An 11,163-nucleotide genomic window follows, 5' to 3' on the forward strand; every position below is an offset into this window, starting at 1 on the left:
TGCGAACGCGAGTTTTTAACAAAATTGAACGAATCCCACTTCTGATGTCAAGAATTGAATTAAGGTGTTTTCCCGATCAAGGTTCTGGGGTAAGTGCCATGCCGTTCCTCATGGTCCTCCTACCAGAAGATGCAAGATCTTCCCCACTCCGTGGCCAGATCCTTCTAGATCAACCTTATCTTTTGACACGTGCCGTGCAGCACCATGACTTCGGGTCATCGGCCACACGCGTGTTCCTTCGAGAATCGGCGATCGAACTCTCTATCGCCGTTCCATAACCAAAACATCCGCGACTCTTAGAATTCGTCGCACCTCAAGTATCAACTACCGCCGGCCCAAGTCCGATGACAGACATATGGCTCGGGGTATCGATAACCTAAAGAATCCTAAGAAATCCTTGAAACCCAGGTCAAAGCCCCAAATGCATTGACCCTGCCACGTGTCAACCCTTGAACACGTGCTGACGCTAACATATAAACATTTCTGCCAATAGTTTGTCCAAATAGGGACCAGACTGATATTCTTTGGGGCGGATATAATAAAACGAGCACCCAAGGGATGATGTACAAGTCTCCAGGAAGAAGTAATTTGAAAACTACGATTTCGTTGATTGTTCACTCGCGAAAGACGTCAACAAGGTAAAACAGACCAGAAATTTAGTTTCGCGTTTATTCTGTAGGGCGCAGTTCGTTCGTTTTCTATGCTCGACCGCGCGCTCATTCGCAGCTCGTATATGTGCATATGTGTGCGTCGACCGAACCGTCGACGACGATACAATGTATCGTGGAGAATGGGAAGTTCGAGTCTTGAAGAGGCGATGAACTCCGACGCGTAAATTTTTTTTTCACGCATCGCTCTATCGACTAGGATAGCGATTTTCAACCCATGTGTCACAAGACGTACTATCATTATTTTTTGTTGCTATTATTATTCTTTTTTTTAGTGAAACTGAAGAACAAATACGTCCTTCCCGATTTCAATGATTTTTTGATATGTTATAAAAATTGATATTCTGAACAATTTGGTGAAATACTGATTATTTATGAAAAGCACCCCGAAAATAAATCTGTTGCCAGAGTTATTAAAATTTTTTTAGACAGATAAGTTAGTATGTTTATTCAGCATAGAATGTGATATTATGCTGGTCTCTCCTGATTTTGCGTTACGTCCAAATATTGGATGAATAGGTAACGAAAATGTGATGCTGGAAGAACAACACGGCTGGAGCGAATTCTTCAATGCTGGCGAACGTAGAAAAGGACAAATAGCGAAAGAGAAAGAGGTCCGAGAATTAAAGGGCCTGAGAAAAAACATTTGAATGATACAATATTAATTCAACAATAACTGTTTTATTTTTCATTTTTGCTAAATGAAACTTTTATCAATGTAATTGTAAGGTTCTTTTGATTAAAATAAGACCAAACACCATATAATTTACATTATTTTTACTTATTTAGATATAAATAAGCATATAAATAATTATAATTCAAATTATGTCATGTTTGATCTTGTTTTTATCAGAAAAATCTCACAAATACGTTAGTAACATTTTTATTTAAAAAAATTCAAAAATAAAAAGGTTTTAATCTTAAATTTTGATTGCATTAGTATTGTCTCACACGTACACGGGTATTTAAATTTTCTTTTTTCCCTGAACGCTGCGTCGATTCTCAGCTGTCACCACATCAGAGGCGAGCCGAACTCGCTCGAGAAACTGTGGTTTCTCCGGCGACACGCAAAAATTGGTCTGATTCATCGTACATAATACATATAGCTATCGTAGCATCCGTGTGTCATTTAGGTGTAGGCGAAAAGTGACGTAGCATAGCATGCCGTTAGTTGGATGCGATAATTCAGGTGGCGTTAAAATCAGTTTCTGTTCGGCCTAATTTTCGATGAAACGTTGACTGTTTTACCAACGCGAAATTCGGAGTTCGGCCTCGACGCTTGCATCACCTTAAGGGGGTAGACACAGTACGTGACGTCACCGATTCGGGACGTCGGTATTACAGTAGTTTTTTCGTTGGACCTGGTGGAGCCACTTGCGTGTTTTGTTACGAACTTGAAGGTTTAATTCTCAGCTAGCGTGCGCGCAACACGATCTAGGAAGGCAACAGCGCCTCAAGTATTTTTACAAACACATTCAAACGCTCATCTCGCCAGAGGCATCGCCACGATACGCCTGAAGAACGAAAGCGAAACATTGGCGCGCGTTTAGAGTGAGATGTACGGTGATCATGCTATCTTTCTTTCAACCCAAATGATAGAATTGTCACGCTCCGATAAATTCTGACTGACCAAACGCGTGGATTTCACATAGCACACCGTAGCACTCCTCGCTGCTGAAAAATATATGCCTGCTCCGAAGGAACGGGCAATCTGAGAATTATTTTTAGAAGAAGTTATTAACTTTTTTAAATAAATGTTTTTTAATTAATAAAAGTATACAGGATACGTCATGGTATGATAATGTATATTTTTCTGTGATTTCATTTTCTTCGTGAATGCAACGATGCACTCAAAAAATGCAAATCCATTTTTTATGTAAGTAGAATTGCATTTTCTTTTTACTTGTGTCAACTCCTTGAAACATTCTGCATAAAAAAGTAATATGGTACTATTAGAACTAATAAATGGAGGGACCTCGCATCTGTACAGTAAAAGTTGAATATGTGCAACAATTCATATGTTCAGCAGAGGTGTCGAATCTCGGATTATATGCAATGGCCAGCCAAGCGTGAACGTAAAAAGGGACAGACAGTGGAGGAGAGAGAGAGAGGTCCAATGATCAAAGAAAAGAGCCGAAACGTATTGGTGTGACTAATACTAATTCAATTATAAAACTTTTTTATTTTTGACTGTTTTTTACTGAAACTTTTACTAGCGCATTGGTGATATTTTTCTGATTAAAATGATACCAAACACGATATAGTTTGAATGGGGCGAGGTTTGTTATGGGGCGCTGTGAAAAATCCAGGCGGGCGGCAGTCAAAACTTAGCGAAAAGGTACAATCTCAACATTCAGAATGAGAGAAGGACAGCATGACTGTAGTGCGTCTCACTCAGCATTCGGGCGATGTTGCCTTTTTCGCTTGCCTTCGCGGCACAGTCAGGCCCTCCAAACTCCCGTATTTAATGCTGTAACTAAAATTAGTGTTACGCCTCACTACCAGGATCGCTGGTGTCGCTACAAACACATATAAATGATATCGGTGAGGTACACACACAAGCACATGGTCCCTACATACGTGTGCATGGTCTTACTTATTCAAAACTTTGAAAAATAAAAATAAAGGAAAGGAAAATATTACAACAATATATGTATAGTAATGGAAATATATTAAATTTTTCCTAAAATATAATAAATATATATATATCAATAATAATATACAATAACATGCAATCGAAAATCACGTTCTCCACTCCTCTGGTGCAGTCAGGTTTAACTATAACAACAAAATTATATAATATTATACATACACTTCATGTAAAAAGTATTATTATATATGCTTAATGTATTAATACCATGTTAATGGTTTTATACATATATTGTATATGTAAACTGAACACTTACAATTTTCCTCTTTTTCTTCTTTTCATTTGCATGCAGGTGTCTTGTTGCTCTATTTTAATAGAGGTAGTCTCTGACACTGTAATAAATATTTTCATTAACAATTATTTACATATGCTATAAAAAGTATACATAAGAGTAATTACCAAGTAAGTTCAGTGTTGGAACTGCTGATGTTGTTAATCTTTTCCTCATGAAGTATTTTTCTTTAAAGTATCTACTACAGATCACTCAGAATTTCTTTGGGTTGTCACATACTTCCACCCACTGTGCCATCCTCTTCTTATCCTTTCTCTCTAAGGGGAAGGAGAACATCCTGCTGTTTTCGTTAATACACCCTCTGATGATGCATAGTTTCTTCCTCTTTCTTTAAAGATACATTTTAATAATTAAAATTAAATATATTACTAAAATAGCAATGTAAACAGTTATGTTTTCAGTAACAATTTTAAAACATTCTGTACTTACTTAATTTCTAGCTTCTCCTCCTGTTACTGCATCTCATCAGCAGAAGTTATTGACAAACCTAAACACCTAGCAAAAACTTTAAAAAATATCTTTTTCAATAATCATAATAGTCATAATAATAATAGCAATAGTAATAATAATAGTAATAATTATAATAACGGAATTCACGAACCTGGAAATTCAATCACCTACGCTGTCACCATCACACCATGTGCAACCATGTGCGCCATATTTCTTTTGTCTCTTTAAATTTTGAAACAATTGAAAAACGCGGCGACAAATTTCGCGGGAACATGACGTCACGATATCTTTAGTTGTGTGTTAAAATCAGTGATACAAGCTATGCATGTAGAGAAGTGACATCAGCGCCTCCTGGTAGTGAGGCGTAAACCTAAAATTTGCATCAAAATCACAAGAGTGGAGCTTGGAGGGCCTGGGCACAGTTCGAGTGACGTAATCAAGCTGACGCTTGATTCTGGCTACGATTCCAGATCGGCAGCCTTTCTACTTAGACGCCACCTTATAACTACTAGCTGAACTAAATTTGTCACGTAACTTGCTCTGTAGTATCCAGATAATGGCGGAACTCGTCTTTGGGAATGCTTTTACGGGAATCGGTTATTCGTCCTTATGTGAAAAGATCTTGAGCTGAATAAGGGCTCATTCGAAAGAGGAAGGTTCAATGAAGGGGGCTCAACAAATCGTTTTAGTCATAAAACTGTTATAGTTACTTAAAATGTACTTGGATTCAGCGGGCGTATTTTCTCGATTTTTCCTCTACTTTGGACACTCATATTATTAGATATCAACACAATCTCGTTAAACCATCGGTTGAGCCCCCTGCATTAGACCTTCCTCTTTCGAATGAGCCCTCACCCAGCCCTATGTGTTCTCTTATAAGGACAAATAACCGATTCCCGTAAACCCATTAATAGGCCCATTTTTGCCGGTAAAGTCAACGCGCTACTATTACCCGTGTCTACCCCCTTAATAAAGGGTATAGACGGATAAGGGGGTCAAAAGTGCCTTTAGACCAAATTGATCAATGAACATACCAATTAATAGACCAAAGAGAATCATTTGTGCCAAGCATAAACTCAGTTTATGACATGACCGGACCTATTGAGGACGAACCGAAAATTAAATTCTCACTCTATTATATAAAATAATAAAAGACCATTACCTGGACTATGAAAACATCTTGACTTAAAAATAGCTTTTCGTCGAGGAACTGTAATAAACTCCATTTAGAATTCCTCGCGCCTGTGTTCCGTAGAACGGTCGAAACATACAGTGGGCAAAAAACGTATTCATACACCGTTTAAAACAGAATACCTCATTTAAAATTGGACCAAATGACGAGTATTGGCGAAATTCCCTACGTACACGCAGCGTGACGAAGTTGGCAGCGAAAGTAATTCGTTGGTGCGTCGTTACCGATAGGGCAGCACCTCACGGGCCCCCTTTGTCCACGCGGTTCCCCTTCCACGCCGGAACCGGCACGATCGACGCCATAATCGATTTCCTCCTTCTTGATCGAACGCTCAGAGTACTCGCACGTGTTTTTCGTACGCTCACGCTCACGCTTAGATCAAGCTACAGTCTCCGTTGTTAATATAACAAGCTTTGACCACGCATTGTCCACGCCTTTACTTGTGTAAAGTTTATATCGACCACGCGTTATTTGTGTACGTTTGACCGCGCTTCGTCCACGCATCATTTATTGTAAACTTGTTCGTGACCACGCGGTGTGATCGTTTCACGTTGTTTGTTAAACGTTGATAAGTGTTTGACTATTTTGACGCGCAATAAACGCTTTGTGTTTGCTGCAAGTGTGCCTCATTCATTTCTGTCCTCGCTGCCCACGTGAACTCGCAAACAACGAGGTTTTTTGAGAAACTATAAAAATTAATTTACTAAGATATGTACTTTTGTTACTTTACAAAGTTACAATTTGTTGAAATCGTGAAAAAAATAGTGAAGGGTAATTTTTGAACATTCTTATGTGAGCCCATAATGAAAATTTAAAATGTCCTTCGTAGATTTAAATAAGTTATGTGTATGCTGAAAATTTCATCGAAATCAGTCAATGCACTTAGAAGTTACAAGTAATTAAAATTTCCTAATTTTAAAAACAGAACTATACTCCGTTCAACGAGACGAGTCACCAAGTCAAAACAAACAACTCCCTCGGTTTTCACGTGATCGGCTCTACGACTGCGGTCATTGGCTACCACATGCTACAACTCAGGGCCAAGTTATGGTGGTCCCTTGCCGAGGGCTCTTGTATGCAATGTCAGGCTTATCTTACGATGCGATTTGGGGATCCGGAACCCGTAAGTCGGCCCTGTCCTGCTCACGTGCACGTGTTTATACTTGGTGACTCGTCTCGTTGAACGGAGTATAGTCACGTTCTTAAATGAAAAGTCGCGATTTTTGGAAATTTTAATTACTTGTAACTTGATCATCTATTGATCTATTAATTGATATGTTCATTGATCAATTTGATCTAAAGGCACTTATAGTTATTTTTGTAATTAACTTATTATTGTCACGAAAGTGTTGCCGGCCTCTTAACAGCGACCGGATTTAAATATATAACCTAATACATCAGTAATATTCATTTCTAATTGAGCCAGAATATGCGAATTGACGGTGGAAAGCACCGAAGCGATAGCACACACGGATGGAAACAGATATATGCTTGTGTGTGAAGTGCGAATACTAGTTGCCATACATATGGAAACAGATGTGGCAACATTGCAGTCGTACTATACGTGCGTACGTCTCTTCACCTTACCGTAATCGATAAGGTAGTTGTGCCAGTAAGGTATGGTAACAGAAGAACTGCCAAAACAGGCACGACTGTTATACCGACTGTGGAAACTTCTCTTCAGACTGGGGGCACACTCGCCCCAAAAATGACCACCCTTCGGTAACATAGGCATATCCAGTCTTCTACTATCTATAGCACCGACGAGATACTGTTAAAGACTGCCATCCTTATGGGAGGTTGCGGCGGCGAAAAAATTCGTGTAGTGGTTTAGTTTTCCCAGGAAGGAATAAATATATACACTTTGGCACTAAACGTAACTCTTTATTGCACAACGCTTTACGTCTTTCTATTTCAGAGATACAGAGAGGAATAATCTTCTTCTTACTTCTAAGGACGCGCGTCTTACGAACTAGGCTTACCAACTACGTAACCTAAAAATTCCTAACCTATGACTAGTAACTAACTTAATCTAGCTAACATATGATGGCGCGTCGAACGCCAGCAACGCTGGTCGCTACATCACTCCCCTCCGAGTGAGTTACAAATCTTCAACTCACGATTCTTATTTAAATCTTACTTGAATCTAACTTTCTTTGAATATGTCTTTGGCTTACTTTTTGTGGCGTCGTCAAGTGTACTCTCGCAAAACACTGGCTTGAGCCTGTCGACAGAAACATTTATGTCTCTATCCTTATACCTAATTCTAAAAACGTGATCCGTAATCCGTTCTAGGACCTCAAATGGCCCCTCGTAAGGCGGTTCAAGGGATTTCCTTACTGTGTCAACTCGCACAAAAACATGTGAGCAGGAATGCAATGACTGGTGCACAAATGTATTAGGTTTCTCGTGATGCGAAATTGGACGAGGCTTAACTTGTCGAATATGCTGTCTAAATTTTTCTACAAAAATCTGCGGATCAATTTCTTCATCCGCATGTACAAAAAATTCTCCAGGCAGTCTGATCGGAGCACCATACAACATTTCGGCAGCAGATGCCTTTAAATCTTCCTTATAACTGGCTCGGAGTCCCAGCAACACTGTCGGAAGAATTTCGACTCAATTTTTGGCCTCATGGCACATTATGGCAGCTTTTAATGACCGATGCCACCTCTCAATCATCCCGTTTAACTGAGGGTGGTACGTTGTTGTACGTGTCTTATTACAACCAATTAATTTATTCAGTGCTTGGAATATTTGTGACTCGAACTGCGTACCTTGGTCTGATGTGATTGTTGCTGGAGCTCCGAATCTCGCAATCCAGTTTGCATATATGGCTGTTGCCACTTTATCTGCTGAACAATCCGTGAGCGGCACTGCTTCTGGTCTCCTGAAGTATCTATCTATCATTATTAAGCAGTATTTATAATTATTAATTATTGGTAATGGACCAACTAAATCGACATGGATATGTTCAAAACGACTTTTGGGTACCTCGATTTTCTCAGGTACTGGCTTGCTGTGGCGATGAATCTTACTTTTCTGACACGCGATACAGGTACGGGACCACTTGGCTATTTCCCTATTCATTAGAGACCAGACAAAACTTTTTCCTATCAACTTCCTAGTTGTTCTTCCGCTAGGATGTGATAGATTGTGTACATTATTAAATATTCTTTTTCTCAAATCTTTCGGTACATAAGGTCTAATATTATTTTTGACAACGTCTCCATATAAGTATTTATCTGAACTTTCCAAAAATATTTTTTTGAAGTTCCACCTGCTGGAATTTTCTGACATAATTTTCACCAGTTCTTCGTCTTTCGCTTGTGCCTGTATTAACTCCTCCGTAGAGATAATGACAGGCATTTCTATTACTTGCAGCCTGGAAAAAGCATCGGCCACCACATTTTCCTCACCATCTACATGGACTATTTGGGTGGGAAATTGACCGATGTAATCCCGCTGCCTGACTTGTCGCGGACTGGCTTTGTCAGCTTTTTGCAGAAATGCATATACCAACGGCAAAATGCCTGAAAAATCTGAGGCTCTTGTAGATGGCTAAAAGCTCTCTGTCGTACACGCTATAATTTAATTGAGCCTTTTCTAGCTTCCTAGAGAAAAAACCGAGCGGTTCCCATGTACCATCTACAAACTGCTCTAGAATGGCCCCGATTGCCACGTCTGACGCGTCTGTGCGCAAGGTCAAAGGCGCGTTCTCCCTAGGATGACATAATAATGATGCTGCGGCTATTTGCCTTTTAGTTTCCTCGAAAGCTTTTTCCGATTCATCGTCCCAGTTCACCAGCCTGTTGTTTTTCTTTTTAGCACCCTTGAGGTGCTTGTTCAAGGAAGCCAACTAGTCTGCTGCTCTTTGTAAAAATTTACGATAAAAACCTATAACACCCAAAAAACGGCGTAACTCGTAAATGGTATTCGGTTTTTGATATTGCTGAATTGCCTTTACCCATTCTTCCAACGGAGCGATTCCCTTACTACTAATCTTATACCCTAAGTACTCTACGGATTCTTTCGCGAAAATACACTTGGCGACATTAACTACTAGACCATGTTCTCGAAGTCTACCAAATAAAACGCATAAATGACTCTCGTGAGTCTCCATATCTGGGGATGCTACAATAATATCATCTATACAGTGTGTCCCACGTAACTGGAAACACTCCAATATTTCCTAAACTATTAAAGATACAGGAAATTGCTTTGGTGGTCATTGCATGGTAGGATGGAGCAACATTTTGACGTAGACAAATTTTTTTTTGCATCATTATTTTCAAAAATATAATGGCAAAGTTTGGTTTTTTAAATGGAACTATATATTTTTCTTTCGATCATTTGATAGTGCTTTTGAAATCGAATTCATTAAGCTTGCATGTATACACTTGATTTTCATTTGTTTACGAGATATTGCGCTAACAACTTTGGAGATTTTTCACGGGAGAAATTCCCTTCAGTGGGAAATATCAGCAGGGGTCCTGTTCGCGTCTAAAGTTTGGGCCCGCCGTCCCGCTGGCCGCCCGTGATATCCATTTCAAGTGGTACTGCTTAACACGCGGCACTTTACGCGCGAACAGGACCCCTGCTGATATTTTCCACTGAAGGGAATTTCTCCCGTGAAAAATCTCCAAATTTGTTAGTGCAATATCTCGTAAACAAATGAAAATCAAGTGTATACATGCAAGCTTAATGAATTCGATTTCAAAAGCACTATCAAATGATCCAAAGGAAAATATATAGTTCCATTTAAAAAACCAAACTTTGCCATTATATTTTTGAAAATAATGATGCAAAAAAAAATTTGTCTACGTCAAGATGTTGCTCCATCCTACCATGCAATGACCACCAAAGCAATTTCCTGTATCTTTAATAGTTTAGGAAATATTGGAATGTTTCCAGTTACGTGGGACACACTGTATAACAGTGACAGAAATAAAAATCCCGGAGTAGCGAGTCCATATGCCTCTGAAAGGTTTGAGCCGCGTTACATAAACCGAATGGCATGACCGTGAACTCGAATAAGCCAAATGGCGTAATAACTGCTGTTTTCGGAATATCATCCGGCGCCACCTGAACGTGGTAATATGCCTTCGTTAAATCTATTACAGAAAATACCTTGCATCCATCGAATTGATGTGCCACATCATGAATATGTGGCAATGGATATTTGTCCAGTACGGTCACGCCATTCAGTCTGCGGTAATCCCCACACGGTCTCCAATCGCCCGATTTTTCCGGGACCATATCTAGAGGACTGGCCCATTGGCTTTTTGACGGGCGGCAAATACCATCTTTAAGCATCTGCTCAAATTCCGCCCGCGCCATTCTGGCCTTCTCCGGAGGCAAACGTCTTGTGCGCTCTGCGATCGGGGCACCTTTTGTCTCAATATAATGAAACACATCGGATTTAATATTTTTTCTGGCGGCTGGCCTTGTAACCTCTATAAATTCTTTTAATATGTTATTAAAAATACTATTTCGATCTATAGTAGATACCGTACGTCACTTTTTGCAATTGTTATTTTTCTAAACATACCTGTATTTCCGTCCAGCAACTTTTTACTTCGTAAATCAATTAACAGGTTGTAAAAATGGAGGAAATCTGCCCCTATAATTGGCTTAGAAACATTTGCCAGTACAAATCGCCAGGAAAAATCGCGACGTAATCCTAAATTTAACGATAATAATTTCTCACCGTAGGTATCTATTACTGCTCCGTTCGCGGCGTACAATTTGAAAATATCGGCCTCCAGACTCTTACCTCCAAACGCTCTTGGCACGACCGACACATCCGCGCCTGTGTCCACCAGAAACTGGATGCGCGTTGATGGGTCTGTGACGATGAGGCGGTACTTCTGCAGGCCGTCCCCTAGTGCCTCGAGCTGGGACGCCGCCT

The 11,163-nt window shown here is 39.8% G+C and overlaps 1 long non-coding RNA gene across 2 annotated transcripts; it reads right to left on the reverse strand.

The window, feature by feature from the left end:
• Window positions 1-3,610: 3,610 nt before the first annotated feature.
• Window positions 3,611-4,468, reverse strand: LOC123988034. Of its 2 annotated transcripts, XR_006829607.1 has the most exons (4): window positions 4,212-4,468; window positions 4,040-4,115; window positions 3,718-3,938; window positions 3,611-3,650 (listed from the first exon to the last, which is right to left on the reverse strand). It is a non-coding gene; the product is annotated as an uncharacterized LOC123988034 (long non-coding RNA). The 2 variants fall into 2 exon arrangements; XR_006829606.1 differs by having other exon boundaries at window positions 3,627-3,938.
• Between the last annotated feature and the right edge of the window lie 6,695 nt (window positions 4,469-11,163).

Source organism: Osmia bicornis, chromosome 8 (assembly GCF_907164935.1).
Source record: "Osmia bicornis bicornis chromosome 8, iOsmBic2.1, whole genome shotgun sequence".
Classification (NCBI taxonomy): domain Eukaryota; kingdom Metazoa; phylum Arthropoda; class Insecta; order Hymenoptera; family Megachilidae; genus Osmia; species Osmia bicornis.